Source organism: Dendrobates tinctorius, unplaced genomic scaffold (genome assembly GCF_039654945.1).
Source record: "Dendrobates tinctorius isolate UK_male_01 unplaced genomic scaffold, ASM3965494v1 ptg000051l, whole genome shotgun sequence".
Taxonomy (NCBI): Eukaryota; Metazoa; Chordata; class Amphibia; order Anura; family Dendrobatidae; genus Dendrobates; species Dendrobates tinctorius.
This window is the reverse complement of record NW_027361719.1, coordinates 11,720,153-11,738,293: the sequence shown is the minus strand read 5'-3', so window position 1 is coordinate 11,738,293 and position 18,141 is coordinate 11,720,153. Positions and strand designations below refer to the sequence as shown.

Sequence of the window (18,141 nt, the reverse complement as noted above, 5' to 3'; positions counted from 1 at the left end):
AAAATTTATGATTTTTCCAGGAAGAAAAGCCAAGTGATTTGCCTTTTCTTCCTGGAGAACGCCCCCTTTTTCCAGAAGTATCCTGGAGATTTGCAAAGTATAAATATGGGCCAAAAATAAAAATAAATGCTACCGAAAATGTCAACAAAAAAAGTGACCAAACACACAGGGCTTTTTTTAATACTGGTCGGAGACTAAAGACTTTACAAAAATGCAACTTGTTAATTCGTTAAAATTGGCTAAAAGGAATTGATGACAATTTGAGAAAGATTTCAAGGACTTAAAGGTCATTTCTGTTTGTTCTGTAAACATTTGGTTTATGTGACTGCGAAATATGCGGCATCAGGGAAAATATCTGCCGTTCCTGTCATTCCTGTAAGTTACCAGGAGTTCAGGTATTTTCACTTTAATACTATTCCTTGGCTGGCGATCCTAATGAGACGTGATTGGCTCTCGCCCTGTCTATTTCTTTGACGTCCGGTAGGAAGCAGCTTTCTCGCTGTGTGGAGCTCACAGGCTGTGACAGTGACAGAGAGTGCATGGTGTGTGAGCATCTCTTGTGTGAGTACAGGCAGCCCAGCTCTGCGGCAATCAGGGTGGATACGTCTAGTGCAGTGCCTGGGAATAATTACTATTAATAATGATATAATGTCTTCTATTCAGGTTTCCTTTATGTTGTGATGTGCAGCATCCATATAACCACCTCTGCCTGCAAGTGTATCTCGAGTGACTGTAACCAGCTCTCAACATCGCACACATAATTAATATCCAGCTGGATCCTTCTTTCCCACCTGTCACTAGAAGCCGCAGGTACGTACAATCCTCTATATAATATGCGTGTGCAAGCATAGATGTAGCAGAGTTGAGTTTGTCATTACCTATACGTTGGGGGCTGCAATATTTAGCATTAAATAATCTACATGAAAATCATTGTGCCAAATGACAAACTCAGCACCACTATAAAGTCACCGTATATCCTAGTATCTCACTAAAGTGCATGCATTAGTTTCTGAGATAATGCTCTAAATACCTGATATTTTAATGGTATTTATGTGAAATTAAGATAAGACTTTTAATTCTGTACTTTTTAGGTTACCATCACACACAGGTTTTTAGCATTTTTTCATGCTTGTAAAAAAACGCTATGCATTTCATTGTTTTCTTTTGCAAACCGTCTCTTCAGAACTCTAGTGCCCCCTATTGGAAGTAGCAATCCTAACAGTCAATGTCGACCCTTTAACGAGCTTTGTCACATGACTTAGGATAAAAGCCAAGCCAGAATCTCAATTTGCAGACACTGTGTTTCAGGATTCTGCCCCTCGTCAGTGCAAAGTGTGAGATCTGGTTTGGCTGTGTGAGAGGCATTTGACCGATATCCAAGAACTATCATTTTTCCTTGCGGAGATTGACATGCTAAGCATGCTGAGTTGAGGAGACTTAAAGCCGCAATGCTTCTCTGGGAAATATGCAAATTGTCTCTTCAGAGAGGAAGAGGACTAGAACTCTAGTGCCACCTATAGGAAGTAGCAATCCTAACAGTCTGTTACTTCCAATAGGTGGCACTAGAGTTCCAGTCCTCTTCCTCTCTGAAGAGACAATTTGCTTGTTTCCCAGAGGAGCATTGCGGCTTTGTCTCCTCATCTTGGCATGCTTAGCATGTCAATCTCCGCAAGGAGAAATTATACTTCTTGGATATTTTCTTTTCAAAGTTTTTTTTTCTTCCTTCGGTGGTGCTCTTCGTGGACACACACCATTAATTGTGGGGGGTTTTTAACCAGAGACAGAGGTCTATAGGAAAATGCTAGAAAAAGTCCTACCTAAATCATGCAGAAATCGACTAAAATTTTAAACATTCCAGAAGATATCATCGGCCAGAGAAGGATTACATGATTTGTGGCAAGTTTCCCCATAATGCCTTAAGGAAGCACCCCTCCTATCTAAGTTTTTATCCTCTTAATATATTGCAATCATCACAATATATGGCACTTACCATTTCTCATTTTGCCTTTCTACCTGATTAATTCTTCTGTTTCTGTTAGGTCTAAGACATCACATCATTAAAAACTGTCTAGCTGGATTCTTCTAAGCTCTATGTAGAAACAGGAGGTCAATTTTCTCTGCACAAGTCATGCATCAATGCAAAAGTGTATGGCAGTGGGGAAGAGGGAGAAGCTGGGTCAGAAGTTGAATAGGGGAATGAGTCATACAGGAACAAAAGGCTTCCTGTTTCTACAAAGAGCAGAGAAAAAATAGTAATTAACTGGGTAGAAAGGCAAAATGAGCAATTGTAAGTACACAGTACTATATAATATGATGCTTACAATATATTAAACAATAAAAACTTTTATGGGAGTGCTTTTTTAAAGCGATTACATCACTTGGTATAGCCCAGCCAATCAGAAGGTACTATCATAGCCTGTATAAAAAGCAGAAGCAAGGAAGGTAGTAACTATTATTTGGTGAATCTGGATAGTGAGAGGCTCCTGGATACCCGCTGTTTACCTTGGAAACCGGCGTACACGCTGGTTTCCAAGGTAAACAGCGGGTATCCAGGAGTCGCGCAGCTCTTAGATACACGATGTTTATCTTGGAAACCGGCGTGCAGGCATGACACCCCCTGGAGGGAGACAAGGCCACTGTGGCAACCAAACTCCTGGGGTGCCACAGATCAGCATTTGATCAGAGTGTGATTAACATGATTTGGCTGATTCTCTCGGATGAGAGAAATTTCGGTGATGTAACCTAGCCTCAAAGATAGGTATTTGTTTTGAAAATTTTTTAAAAATTTCCAGATGATTAAAGAAGGGAGCACAAATCTCAAAGAAGACCTATTAGTTCTGAGTAAAACATAAAAAATGACAAAAGACGAAATTACAGTTTTTTTTTTCAAATACGTATCATCAGTGAATCAGAGTATTTCCTTACCTTGAAATTTCTATGATAATTTTCTACAAATACAAATTATTTCTACAGCTTCAGACTCGGAACAACCAAGAATTTTCTGCTGGCGATGTATGCTACTATTTTTTTTGACAAATCTATACAGTTCAGAATGTTGATGGACGGCCTTGTAGAAATATCTGCTGTTTACTATTGTTTTTTTTCTTAAATTCACCCTGAAGCCAAAAACTACATGTGGGATTTTTACACCACTAATGGAGATCTCAACATGACCCCAAACTTGTCACCTCAGTTTTTAAACAGTACAAAGCCTACCACATACATAAGTATCTAGAGTAAAACTTGAAAACCAGTGATTTTTGTATATAGAGAAATCCCAGAAAAAATAAACTTGTGATATGTCGTAGATACTTGTTTAACGCACGCTAAAGGATCTTTTTGTCACTATTAAGAAAATTCTGTTAGGAGAGATTCATATTTGTATTTTTGCAGACACAGATGATTCTAGGTTTTTTGCACCAGAGACAAAAATTCAGTTTGGTGTCTCCTCTTTTATCATAACTAAGGTGGTGTGAGTGGTCTTCATGTGATTTGCACACATACAGTTACATACCGACTCGCTTCTCTTTGTGATTCTCTCAATAATTAGTGAAAAAAACCTAGACAATTTGCTCTGGCAGATCAACAATCACTGTCTCTTTATTTCCACTTTGGTTTATGTTGACAGGTTACAGTGTTTACGCCATGTCTATAGTTCACAGGAGCGCTGCATCAAACCACTGAACTAAGTGATGCTAGGCTGACTACTTTTTCATTATTGCTGAACCCAGGGTTTGGCTGCAGCGGTCACATAGGCTGCAGCGTTGACATCATGTCGATCGCATGTCAGTAAAGAATGGAACTAAAGAAGAGAGGCAGCTCTAGACCTGCAGAAGAGTGGGTATACCTAAAAAAAAGAAAATCCTTTTATGGAGCTGTACATGCAGAAAAAAACATGTAGTATTATAAAAGGGAATCTGTCACCCATATTTAGTGATATCATGTAAAGATATCACTAAATTGTGCGTCCCATAAGGATTCTATTCGGGTCTTTTACTCCCCCCGACGCTGCACCTTTGAGGCATAAATACCTTTTTTAGCTTGTTGGTGATGATATATATCCATGTACAGTTGTTTAAAAAAATTTGCATATTTTAATTCTTTTGTCAGCAAGTTTTTACTGGTAGAGACAGGAAAATGTATAACTCTTAGACATACAGAAACATACTGCTATACATACAATGCCAGGTTGCACGGTACTTGTGCTACTATGAGCAGCCTGGGTGGCCTAAACATGCTGCCATGCCTGCAACGTCTCCGCACTTGCCTCCAATAGAGCACATCTGGGATACCATTGGTCAACAATTGCAAAGGTAGCTGCCTGCAGCGGATCTTGATGATTTAGGTAATCAAGTGCCTTCAGTGTGACAGAACATTCCTCAGATATCAATTAATTACCTCATAACTTTTGAGGACATAGACATAAGAGGGCCCCTGTGCAAGAACAATATATGTGCCCTTTGCAATCCAACAGCTCTTCATAATGCACAATTCCACCTGTTTTGGAGGTAAAAGTGGGCCCCTCGTACCTCAGCTGCACATTTTGCACCAATAGCATTGATAGCATGCCAAGGTGTGTATATGCATTTAATTCTGAGCTTGGCACTATCATTTGATATTAAATTAATAGAGTGTTTTTGAACATTTTAATTACATTTCTTCATTTACATCTCATTAACATGTCTATCCTGTCTGTAATTTCCATAATTTCACAATTTTTCCTTCTTGGTGTTGCAATTTCAACAGTTGTTGAAGGCTCTGCTAACATACTAATTTTTCACCTTGCTTTTGACTGACATCTATTGGAGACAATGAGTATTGACGCTGCTGATTACATAGTAACATAGTTTTGAAGGCTGAAGGAAGACCTTATGTCCATCTAGTTCAGCCTATTTTTAGTGCAGCTGTTCTGCATTGCTGATCCTGGGGAAGGCAAAGAACCCACAGAGTAGAAGCCAATTTTCTCCATAGGGAAAAAAGTTCCTTCCCCTAAGCTGGGTCAACCATCTACCTATAATATTCTGTTATTCGTAACCTTCTATACTGTTACTCACAAGAAAAGCTTCCATTCCTTTCTTAAATTCATTCAGTGAGTTGGCCATCACCACTTCCTCAGGAAGAGAATTCCAGAGCCTCACTGCTCTTACCGTGAAGAACCCTCTTCTATGCTGGTGCAGAAATTGTCTTTCCTCCAAACAAGGAGAATGCCCCCTTGTTCTTGTCACAGTCCTTGGTACAAACAGTTCATTAGAGAGATCTCTGTATTGCTCTCTGATATACTTGTACATATATATTAAGTCTCCCCTAAGTCTTCTCTTTTCTAGAGTAAATAGACCTAATTTTCAAAACCTTTCTGGGTATTGTAGTGAACCAACTCCATTTATCATTTTAGTAGCCCGACTTTGAACCCTTTCAAGTTCAGTAATGTCTTTCTTGAGCACCGGCGTCCAAAATTGCACACAATACTCCAAGTGTGGTCTGACAAGTGATTTGTGTAGAGGGAGAATTATGTTTTCATCTCGTGTCCCCAGACCTCTTCTAATGCATCCCATGACCCTATTTGCTTTGGTGGCAGCTGCCTGACACTGGGCACTCCAATTTAGCTTCTTATTGACTAAGATGCCTAAGTCTTTTTCCATGTCTGATTTCCCCAGCAGTTTCCCATTTAGTAAGTAATTGTAGCATCTGTTTCTCCTTCCCATGTGTATAACCTTACACTTATCTGTGTTAAACCTCATTTGCCATTTTTCAGCCCAATTCTCCAATTTACTCAAATCTGTCTGTAGTTGCAAACTGTCCTCCTTTGTGTTAACTACCTTACATAGTTTTGTATCATCTGCAAATACTGATATTTTACTGTGTAAGCCATCCACTAGATCATTAATAAATATATTAAATTTTAGGGGGCCCAATACAGAACCCTGTGGTACTCCACTAGTAACCCTGGCCCAATCTGAGTATGCGCCATTAATAACCACTCTTTGTTTTCTATCACTAAGCCAGCTACCTACCCATCTACACACATTTTCCCCTAGCCCAAGCTTTCTTATCTTACTTACCAATCTTTTATGTGTGACAGTGTCAAATGCTTTAGAGAAGTCGAGATAAATGACATCCAATGATTCTCCTTGGTCCATTTGAGAGCTTACATCCTCATAGAAGCTGATCAGGTTAGTTTGACAGGAGCGATCCTTCATAAATCCATGTTGATATGGAGTTAAACATTTATTAACATTGAGATATTCCATAATGGTATCCCTTAGAAACAGTGTTTAAGTCATGTCTATAGCTCACAGGAGCGCTGCATCAAACCACTGAGCTAAGTGTTGTTAGTCTGACTACCTTTTCATTATTGCTGAACCCAGGGTTTGGCTGCAGCGGTCACATAGGCTGCAGCGATGACATCATGTCGATCGCATGTCAGTAAAGAATGGAACTAAAGAAGAGAGGCAGCTCTAGACCTGCAGAAGAGTGGGTATACCTGAAAAAAAGAAAATCCTTTTATGGAGCTGTACATGCAGAAAAAAAACATGTAGTATTATTAAAGGGAATCTGTCACCCATATTTAGTGATATCATGTAAAGATATCACTAAATTGTGCGTCCCATAAGGATTCTATTCGTGTCTTTTACTCCCCCCGACGCCACACCTTTGAGGCATAAATACCTTTTTTAGCTTGTTGGTGATGCATGCAAATCGCCGTGGTCTGGTCTGATGGGCGTGGCTTAGTGGTCTTCTCCCCTCCCACGTCCTCGGCCTGCTTCACGTAATCTTCGTCTGTGAATACCACAGACGCCGTTGGTTTCCGCGCTTGCGCAATGTAAAGGCCCCGGCCCATGCGCAGTGTGCTTTGCCCAACTGTGGGCGAAGCATAAAATCGCTACTGCGCAAGCGCCGGTATTTTCCAGCGTGGTCTATGCCCCGGAAGTGTGTCCTGCATGTGAAGACTTCCGGGGCATAGACCGACAGACACAGCAAACCTTCTTGCCACAGCTTGCATCGATGTGCAATCCTGGATGAGCTGCACTACTGAGTCTCTTGTGTGGGTTGTAGAGTCCGTCTCATGCTACCACGAGTGTGAAAGCACAACCAACATTCAAAAGTGACCAAAACATCAGCCAGAAAGCATTGGTACTGAGATGTGGTCTGTGGTCCCCACCTGCAGAACCACTCCTTTATTGAGTGTATCTTGATAATTGCCAATAATTTCCATCTGTTGTCTATTCCATTTGCACAACAGCCTGTGAAATTGATTGTCAATCAGTGTTGCTTCCTAAGTGAACAGGGTTTCACAGAAGTTTGATTTACTTGGAGTTATATTCTGTTCTTTAAGTGTTCCCTTTATTTTTTTGAGCAGTGTATATATATCCAGCTCAGTACAACTACGCCTGAGCTAGACAGCACCATGTAAGTGCTCCAGTGTAACAACTCTATTTTTTGAGACCATGCCACTCAGTAACTTATAGCCAGAGGGATATTTCTGTGCTTGAAATAATAAAACCTCCAGGACAAACAAATTAAATAAATTGGACGGATGTAAAAACCTGTTTGAGACAATCGTCCAAAATTACGTTGAAAATAGTTTTTTTTCTAAGTGGTTGCCTTTCAAAGGGCAAAGTCTTTTCAATGCTAAGTGAAATATAATAATAAAAGTTCATCTGTAGTCATCTACAGTTTATATCCAATATATTATACTATTAATCTAACATTACCTATGGCTTTTTCATCAGCCATAGACTGCAAGAATGTTGGGATCTGTAACTTAACACCTATTCCCTTTCCCTATTGCATGGTGATTATGTATGAGATATCACCAGAACCACCATCAGTACATGAATACATCACAGAAAGCACCATCCATACACGAATATATCACTAGAATCACAATGAGTACATTAATGCAGCACCGGAACCACCGTACCAGTGGCGTAACTACCGGGGTAGCAGCCGAAGCGGTTGCTTTGGGGCCTTGCCCATATAGGGTCCCGGGTCCCCGGCTCCAATTGGCGCTACCCAGGTAGTGCAATTAACTACAACTCCTCCCCTAGCAATGCATGTCTCTTTCACTTGCAGCCCCCGGCCGGTGCTTATGCCATCTTCAGTTCTCCGGTGTTATTCCTGCTTTCAGTGTCCGCTCATTACCTATGCGCATAAGTAATGAGAGGCTCATTACATATGTGCATATGTAATGAGCTGCACCACGTGGACGCTGAAAGCAGGAAGAACACTGCTGAGATGAGAAGATGGAACAAGCACGGGCCAGGGGCTGCAAGAGACAGAGAGAGAGGTGACTGAGTATAATGGAGGGAGGCTCAGGGGCAGGCTCTGTCTGGCCTGGTGGGCTACCGGGTAAATATACACCATGTGGTGCTGGGCACTATATACCATGTGGTGCTGGGTGCTATATACCATGTGGTGCTGGGTGCTATATACCATGTGGTGCTGAGTGCTATATACCATGTGGTGCTGGGTGCTATATACCATGTGGTGCTGGGTGTTATATACCATGTGGTGCTGGGCGCTATATACACCATGTGGTGATGGGCGCTATATACACCATGTGGTGCTGGGTGCTATATACACCATGTGGTGCTGGGTGCTATATACACCATGTGGTGCTGTGTGTTATATACCATGTGGTGCTGGGCGCTATATATATACCGTGTGGTGCTGGGTGCTATATACCGTGTGGTGCTGGGTGCTATATACCATGTGGTGCTGGGTGCTATATACCATGTGGTGCTGGGCGCTATATACCAGGTGGTGCTGGGCGCTATATACCAGGTGGTGCTGGGCGCTATATACCATGTCTTGCTGGGCGCTGGGTGCTGTATACCATGTGGTGTTGGGTCAGCAACTTAAAATATAAAATTATCAATGCTTAACTAATTTGATTGTATTGACTGATTTACAGGATTAGGAATAATTATGTTACATTATTTCTAATTCTGTTACTTAATGTGACTCTAGTATGCATTATGAGTAAGGGGGTGTGTCTTGAAGGGGGTGTGGTTATGAGGGGGTGTGTCTTTAAGGGGGCCCCGTTTAAAAGTTTGCTATGGGGCCCAATCAGTTCTAGTTACGGTATGCCCCTGCACCGTACGTACAGGAATACAGTACTCGAACCACCATTAGTGCAAAATACAACATCAGGACCACCATAAGCATATGAATACAGCATCAGAAATACAGTCAGTACATGAATACATCACGAGAACCACCATCAGTACATGAATACATCACCAATGCCACCATTAGTACATGAATACATTACCAAGCATAGTACAATGATCAATTACAATGCCAGGAAAGCACAATATACATTTTTATGGCATGAACTTACAACTTCATGTATGTACCTAAAAATGGCAAGAATATACTGGGAGTTGATGTTAACAGCCATCATCAGACTGCGGGTTATACAGTAATCAGTACTAATGAGACATAGTCAGCATCACAAATAAACATTTACATCCAGGGATCTTAGAGGGAACATCTTCTCTGATTGGAGTCATCTTTCTTTTCCTCTCTGTCTTTTCCAAATGCCATGATGACTGTTCACATCCACAGCTCGTCTCTGCAGAATTTCATCTTCTCCGTTTTTTTGCAGCACATCCTGACATGGTACACTTGAAAATTGCAGTGTCATTATAATGTCTCTGAATAAAAATATCTGCTCTTTGCTGTATCTCTGAATAATGATTGCCCCTTACTGTGCTCCCTGTGCAAAATATGTACCCCACACTGTCCTCTGCTGTAGAATCTTGCATCCACACCATCCATCCTTATGAACTATATCTGCCACGTTGGCTCTATCTTCAGTATCTGCCCCACGCTGCTCTCTTTCCATACTGGACTCCTTTTTCATATTGTCCTTTCACACTGTGTCCCCCTATACGGTCCAGTCTTTACAGGGTGGCCCCACCTCAAAATTTCCCTCATACTGTCCCCTCACACTATTTTCTCCTCGATAAAACTCCCTTGTATCTTCAGCTCCATAGGAGCGCTTACCTTCCCACCGCTTTCTCCCCAGCAACCAAACGTCAGTAAACACACTTACCTCTGCTACACATATAGTCACTCAGTTCAGTCACATATACACTCAGTTTCCTCTGCTCTACACTCACTCAGCTATGCCACACATACTGTATACTTACTCAGCTCCACTGCATATACACTAAGTCTGGTCTGCTATACAATCACTCGCATAACTCTGTCATACACTTACTCGCATACACTTACACGCACACTCACACACCACTTGCCTATATCCTGCACTTCCTTGCCTTATGCTCTGCCACTTATGTGACCGGAGACTATTACATGACCCCAAAGCACCTGGCAGGACCTTTAGGCCGGGGTCACACTTGCGAGTATGATGCGCGAGTCTCTCGCATCCATACCCGGCGGGACTGGAGTGTGCGGCTGCATAGAAATACATGCAGCCGCACACTCCTATCCCGAGTGCCGGGTATTGATGTGAGAGACTCGCGCGAGTTTCTCGCATCACACTCGCAAATGTGACCCCGGCTTAGTCTCTTTATGGACTGAGGAGGAAGTATATGTCAGCTCTCTGTTCCATCATTATATTCAAATTTATCTGTGTCCTTAACACACAGAAGCAGTAAAACATGGGATTATCTCAGATCTGTGCATGAGACAAGATGCTAATCTCTCCCCATGGCAGAACACGACATCCCCCTGCTGGGGGACTGCATGGAGGGCAAATGCTCCATCAGTCTCCTTAGTTTTGCCCCTGTGTGAAATTGCGGCGGTTTGTTTTTCAGCGTATAAGTCCCTCTACATCCATGTACAGTTGTTTAAAAAAATTTGCATATTTTAATTCTTTTGTCAGCAAGTTTTTACTGGTAGAGACAGGAAAATGTATAACTCTTAGACATACAGAAACATACTGCTATACATACAATGCCAGGTTGCACGGTACTTGTGCTACTATGAGCAGCCTGGGTGGCCTAAACATGCTGCCATGCCTGCAACGTCTCCGCACTTGCCTCCAATAGAGCACATCTGGGATACCATTGGTCAACAATTGCAAAGGTAGCTGCCTGCAGCGGATCTTGATGATTTAGGTACTCAAGTGCCTTCAGTGTGACAGAACATTCCTCAGATATCAATTAATTACCTCATAACTGTTGAGGACATAGACATAAGAGGGCCCCTGTGCAAGAACAATATATGTGCCCTTTGCAATCCAACAGCTCTTCATAATGCACAATTCCACCTGTTTTGGAGGTAAAAGTGGGCCCCTCGTACCTCAGCTGCACATTTTGCACCAATAGCATTGATAGCATGCCAAGGTGTGTATATGCATTTAATTCTGAGCTTGGCACTATCATTTGATATTAAATTAATAGAGTGTTTTTGAACATTTTAATTACATTTCTTCATTTACATCTCATTAACATGTCTATCCTGTCTGTAATTTCCATAATTTCACAATTTTTCCTTCTTGGTGTTGCAATTTCAACAGTTGTTGAAGGCTCTGCTAACATACTAATTTTTCACCTTGCTTTTGACTGACATCTATTGGAGACAATGAGTATTGACGCTGCTGATTACATAGTAACATAGTTTTGAAGGCTGAAGGAAGACCTTATGTCCATCTAGTTCAGCCTATTTTTAGTGCAGCTGTTCTGCATTGTTGATCCTGGGGAAGGCAAAAAACCACAGAGTAGAAGCCAATTTTCTCCATAGGGAAAAAAATTCCTTCCCCTAAGCTGGGTCAACCATCTACCTATAATATTCTGTTATTCGTAACCTTCCATACTGTTACTCACAAGAAAAGCATCCATTCCTTTCTTAAATTCATTCAGTGAGTTGGCCATCACCACTTCCTCAGGAAGAGAATTCCAGAGCCTCATTGCTCTTACCGTGAAGAACCCTCTTCTATGCTGGTGCAGAAATTGTCTTTCCTCCAAACAAGGAGAACGCCCCCTTGTTCTTGTCACAGTCCTTGGTACAAACAGTTCATTAGAGAGATCTCTGTATTGCTCTCTGATATACTTGTACATATATATTAGGTCTCCCCTAAGTCTTCTCTTTTCTAGAGTAAATAGACCTAATTTTGATAACCTTTCTGCGTATTGTAGTGAACCAACTCCATTTATCATTTTAGTAGCCCGCCTTTGAACCCTTTCAAGTTCAGTAATGTCTTTCTTGAGCACCAGCGTCCAAAATTGCACACAATACTCCAAGTGTGGGCTGACGAGTGATTTGTACAGAGGGAGAATTATGTTTTCATCTCGTGTCCCCAGACCTCTTCTAATGCATCCCATGACCTTATTTGCTTTGGTGGCAGCTGCCTGACACTGGGCACTCTAATTTAGCCTCTTATTGACTAAGATGCCTAAGTCTTTTTCCATGTCTGATTTCCCCAGCAGTTTCCCATTTAGTAAGTAATTGTAGCATCTGTTTCTCCTTCCCATGTGCATAACCTTACACTTATCTGTGTTAAACCTCATTTGCCATTTTTCAGCCCAATTCTCCAATTTACTCAAATCTGTCTGTAGTTGCAAACTGTCCTCCTTTGTGTTAACTACCTTACATAGTTTTGTATCATCTGCAAATACTGATATTTTACTGTGTAAGCCATCCACTAGATCATTAATAAATATATTAAATAGTAGGGGGCCCAATACAGAACCCTGTGGTCCCCACTAGTAACCCAGGCCCAATCTGAGTATGCACCATTAATAACCACTCTTTGTTTTCTATCACTAAGCCAGCTACCTACCCATCTGCACACATTTTCCCCTAGCCCAAGCTTTCTCATCTTACTTACCAATCTTTTATGTGGGACAGTGTCAAATGCTTTAGAGAAGTCGAGATAAATGACATCCAATGATTCTCCTTGGTCCATTTGAGAGCTTACATCCTCATAGAAGCTGATCAGGTTAGTTTGACAGGAGCGATCCTTCATAAATCCATGTTGATATGGAGTTAAACATTTATTAACATTGAGATATTCCATAATGGTATCCCTTAGAAACCCTTCAAAATTTTTACCCACAACAGATGTTAAGCTCACCGGCCTATAGTTTCCAGGTTCCCTTTTACACCCCTTTTTTATAATATTGGTACCACATATTCATTGCCGCCAATCAAATGGAACAGACCCTGTTTCTATAGAGTCTTTAAATATAAGGAATAGAGGCCTGTCTATCACATTACTTAACTCCCTTAATACCCGAGGGTGAATGCCATCAGGGCCTGGTGATTTGTCAATTTTAATCTTACTTAAGCGTTTCTGCACTTCTTCCTGGGTTAGGCAGGTAATACTTAATGGGGAGTTTACATTATCACTCTGCATTTCCCCTGGCAAATCCTTTTCCTGTGTGAACAGTTGAGAAAAAAGTATTTAAAACATTTGCTTTTCCCACATCGCTCTCTATGATTTCACCCTCATTGTTCTTTAAAGGGCTGACACCATCAATTTTAATCATTTTACTGTTTATATAATTAAAGAATAGTTTGGGGTTTGTTTTACTTTCCTTAGCAATGAGTCTCTCAGTTTCCACTTTTGCTAAATGTATTTGTTTTTTACACATTTTATTTTTTTCTCTATAACTTTTTAATGCTTCTTCATTGCCTTCTTGTTTTAGCTTCCTAAATGCCTTGTTCTTGATATTTATTGCCCTTTTTACATCCTTATTTAGCCACATTGGTGTTCTCCTGTTCCTAGCCCTTTTATTTCTGTACGGTATGGCTAGCTCGCAGTGGGTGTGTAAAACTGATTTAAATATTTCCCATTTATTTTCTGTGCTCCTATTTTTGAGGACATTGTCCCAATCAATTCGGCGAAGGTCCTCTCTAAGCTGATCAAACTTTGCTTTCCTGAAATTCAGCGTTTTTGTAACCCCCCTTCCAGGGCACCTTACTGAAGGACAAGTGGAATTGTATTATATTGTGGTCACTGTTTCCTAGATGCCCATCGACTCGTACGTCTGTTATTCTATCTGACCTGTTGCTTAAAATTAAGTCCAGAAGGGCTGTCCCTCTAGTTGGGCCCTGAACAAGTTGTGACAGATAATTATCCTTGGTCACTGACAGAAGTTGGTTTCCTTTCTGAGATACACAGGTTTCAGTTTCCCAGTCTGTCGGGGTAGTTGAAGTCCCCCATAATAATCACCTCATTGTGATTTGCTGCTTTGTCTATTTGTTTCAATAATACATTTTCAGTGGCTTCTGTTATATTTGGTGGCTTATAACAAACCCCTATGAGGATTTTATTACTTTTCCTTCCTTGTATCTCCACCCATAGAGACTCCACCTCTTCATTTCCCTTCATTTCCCTCATCTTCTCTTAGTGTGGGCTTAGTGTGGGCTTTAAAGTGGACTTTATATATAGACAGACTCCACCCCCTTTCCTTTTTTTATGATCCCTCCTAAACAAATCATATCCTTGCAAGTTAGCCGCCCAGTCATAGCTGTCGTCTAACCATGCCTCAGTTATTCCTACTATGTCGTATTTTTCCTCATACATTACCAACTCCAGATCTTCAATCTTATTGGTCAGGCTTCTTGCGTTGGTCAGCATGCAGGAAAGAAGTTTTGCTTCCATTTTCTTAGCTTCCTTCTGAGTACCCTGTCTTGGGTCCTCTTTACCACATCTAGTATCCTTGATTACTTTGTCCTTCTGCTGCATGTTCTTATCTGCTCTTTTTCCTCCCATCCCCTCTTCTTCTAGTTTAAAGCCCTCCTGATGAGTGTGGCAAGTCTTCTGGCGAATATGTGTTTCCCAGGTTTTGTGAGGTGTATCCCATCTCTTGCGAGAAGTCTATCGTAGAGGTAATTCACGCCATGGTGCAAGAATCCAAATCCTTGCTGCCTGCACCACCGTCGTAGCCAGTTGTTCACCTCTAGTATCCTATTCCATCTTCTGATGCTATGACCATCGACTGGTAGGATTGATGAGAAAACGACCTGTACGTTCCGTTCCTTTATTTTCTTCCCCAGAATTTCAAAGTCTTCGCAGATAGTTGGTAGGTCATTTCTTGCCGTGTCGTTTGTGCCTACATGTATCAGTAGGAAAGGGTAGTCATCCTTGGATTTGAGGATAGTTGGTATCCTGTTGGCCACATCCTTGATTTTTGCTTCTGGGAGGCAGCATACTTGTCGTGCGGTTATGTCCGGGCTGCAGATAGTTGCCTCCGTGCCTCTTAGTAGTGAGTCGCCCATAACTACCACTCTTCTTTTCTTTCCGGACGCACTGCTTGTTGCTTGTGAGTGTTTTTGAGTGTCATTTGTTTCCGCTTTTGTTGACAGAGTAACTTCTTTTGTTGATAGTGTGTCTTCTCTTGTAGATACGGTATCATCCTGAGCTGTGCCATTTCTGTTCTCCAGCATGAGGGCTTCATATTGGTTGCTAAGCTGTGTGGGTGGTGATGACTTATCATCACCACCCACACAGTACTTATATTTCCTAAAATGCTGAGTATTGGGTGTCAAACACAATGGCAGTAAAGGTACTGTCACACTTAGCGATGTACCAGTGATCCCGACCAGCGATATGATGCGGTCAGGATCGCTGGTGCATCGCTAAGTGGTCGCTAGTGAGCTGCCACACAGGCAGATCTCACCAGCGACATAGCAGGGGTCGGGGGTCGCTACTTACGTACCTGTCAGATGCGGCGATTCTGACGTTCTCCCGCCCACGTCCACGCTTCGCTCGTCTGCACCACAGGAAGCCCAGCAGGAAGCGCCCGACGAGAAACGGTCCAGGACGTTCTCGCGCGATCAGCGATAACCAGCGGGGGAGCGGTCGGAGGTAAGTATCAGACATAGCGATATCGCTAGCAATATCGCTATAACGTCACAAAAACCAGTGACGTTATAGCGATATTGCTAGCGATATCGCTTAGTGTGACAGGCCCTTTACTGATCTATAGAGACTGGAATAGGACCTTTTCTTGTTGTTACAGAAAATGATATTCAGGATTTGATGATTATACCAGAAATATAGAATCACTCTCTGAACTTAATAAAAATGTATGTGTGTGTATACAGTGGGGCAAAAAAGTATTTAGTCAGTCAGCAATAGTGCAAGTTCCACCACTTAAAAAGATGAGAGGCGTCTGTAATTTACATCATAGGTAGACCTCAACTATGGGAGACAAACTGAGAAGAAAAAATCCAGAAAATCACATTGTCTGGTTTTTTTTTTCATTTTATTTGCATATTATGGTGGAAAATAAGTATTTGGTCAGAAACAAGCAATCAAGATTTCTGGCTCTCACAGACCTGTAACTTCTTCTTTAAGAGTCTCCTCTTTCCTCCACTCATTACCTGTAGTAATGGCACCTGTTTAAACTTGTTATCAGTATAAAAAGACACCTGTGCACACCCTCAAACAGTCTGACTCCAAACTCCACTATGGTGAAGACCAAAGAGCTGTCAAAGGACACCAGAAACAAAATTGTGGCCCTGCACCAGGCTGGGAAGACTGAATCTGCAATAGCCAACCAGCTTGGAGTGAAGAAATCAACTGTGGGAGCAATAATTAGAAAATGGAAGACATACAAGACCACTGATAATCTCCCTCGATCTGGTGCTCCACGCAAAATCCCACCCCGTGGGGTCAGAATGATCACAAGAACGGTGAACAAAAATCCCAGAACCACGCGGGGGACCTAGTGAATGAACTGCAGAGAGCTGGGACCAATGTAACAAGGCCTACCATAAGTAACACACTACGCAACCATGAACTCAGATCCTGCAGTGCCAGATGTGTCCCACTGCTTAAGCCTGTACATGTCCGGGCCCGTCTGAAGTTTGCTAGAGAGCATTTGGATGATCCAGAGGAGTTTTGGGAGAATGTCCTATGGTCTGATGAAACCAAACTGGAACTGTTTGGTAGAAACACAACTTGTCGTGTTTGGAGGAAAAAGAATACTGAGTTGCATCCATCAAACACCATACCTACTGTAAAGCATGGTGGTGGAAACATCATGCTTTGGGGCTGTTTCTCTGCAAAGGGGCCAGGACGACTGATCCGGGTACATGAAAGAATGAATGGGGCCATGTATCGTGAGATTTTGAGTGCAAACCTCCTTCCATCAGCAAGGGCATTGATGATGAAACGTGGCTGGGTCTTTCAACATGACAATGATCCAAAGCACACTGCCAGGGCAACGAAGGAGTGGCTTCGTAAGAAGCATTTCAAGGTCCTGGAGTGGCCTAGCCAGTCTCCAGATCTCAACCCTATAGAAAACCTTTGGAGGGAGTTGAAAGTCCGTGTTGCCAAGCGAAAAGCCAAAAACATCACTGCTCTAGAGGAGATCTGCATGGAGAAATGGGCCAACATACCAACAACAGTGTGTGGCAACCTTGTGAAGACTTACAGAAAACGTTTGACCTCTGTCATTGCCAACAAAGGATATATCACAAAGTATTGAGATGAAATTTTGTTTCTGACCAAATACTTATTTTCCACCATAATATGCAAATAAAATGAAAAAAAAACAGACAATGTGATTTTCTGGATTTTTTTTTTCTCAGTTTGTCTCCCATAGTTGAGGTCTACCTATGATGTAAATTACAGACGCCTCTCATCTTTTTAAGTGGTGGAACTTGCACTATTGCTGACTGACAATACTTTTTTGCCCCACTATATATATATATATATATTTTTTTTTTTTTTTTAAATTAGCTATTGAACCTGTTCTACACCCAGGTGGCGAGCATTTTTCATTTTATGCCATTTTTGAACACACTGTGTCTGCAAATTCAAATGAGTCTTCAATAAAATGGCAATGGAGATTGCGGTATATGCACGCTGTACTATAACAGTGATGGTGAACCTCTTTGAAACCGAGTGCCCAAACTGCACCTCAAAACCCACTTATTTATTGCAAAGTGCCAACACGGCAATTTAACCTGAATACTGAGGTTTTAGTTTAGAACAAAACAACTCCTGTAGAGAGCAGACGGGGGCAGCAAAGAGCAGACAGGGAAGCAGAGATGACAGGGGTAACAAAGTGCAGCTACAGACAAGAGCAGGGATACCAGACTGCAGATGTAAAAGAATATGCTTCCACATCCTGGTATATGCTCCCCTCCCATCCTGGTATATGCTCCCCCGCCCCCATTCTCGTATATGCTCCCCCATCCTGGGTATGCTCC

The 18,141-nt window shown here is 41.8% G+C and overlaps 1 protein-coding gene across 5 annotated transcripts in view; it reads left to right on the top strand.

Moving 5' to 3' along the window:
- Positions 1–18,141, top strand: part of LOC141091296 (glycoprotein-N-acetylgalactosamine 3-beta-galactosyltransferase 1-like) — an 80,924-nt gene that overhangs the window by 34,534 nt on the left and 28,249 nt on the right. For 3 of the 5 annotated variants that reach the window (XM_073576787.1, XM_073576789.1, XM_073576790.1), the window contains exon 2: positions 664–810. The gene's annotated coding sequence lies outside the window, so the exon portion shown is untranslated. Of the gene's footprint in view, positions 1–424; positions 562–663; positions 811–18,141 lie in introns of those variants that run through there. The other 2 variants (XM_073576785.1, XM_073576788.1) reach the window with 2 other exon arrangements.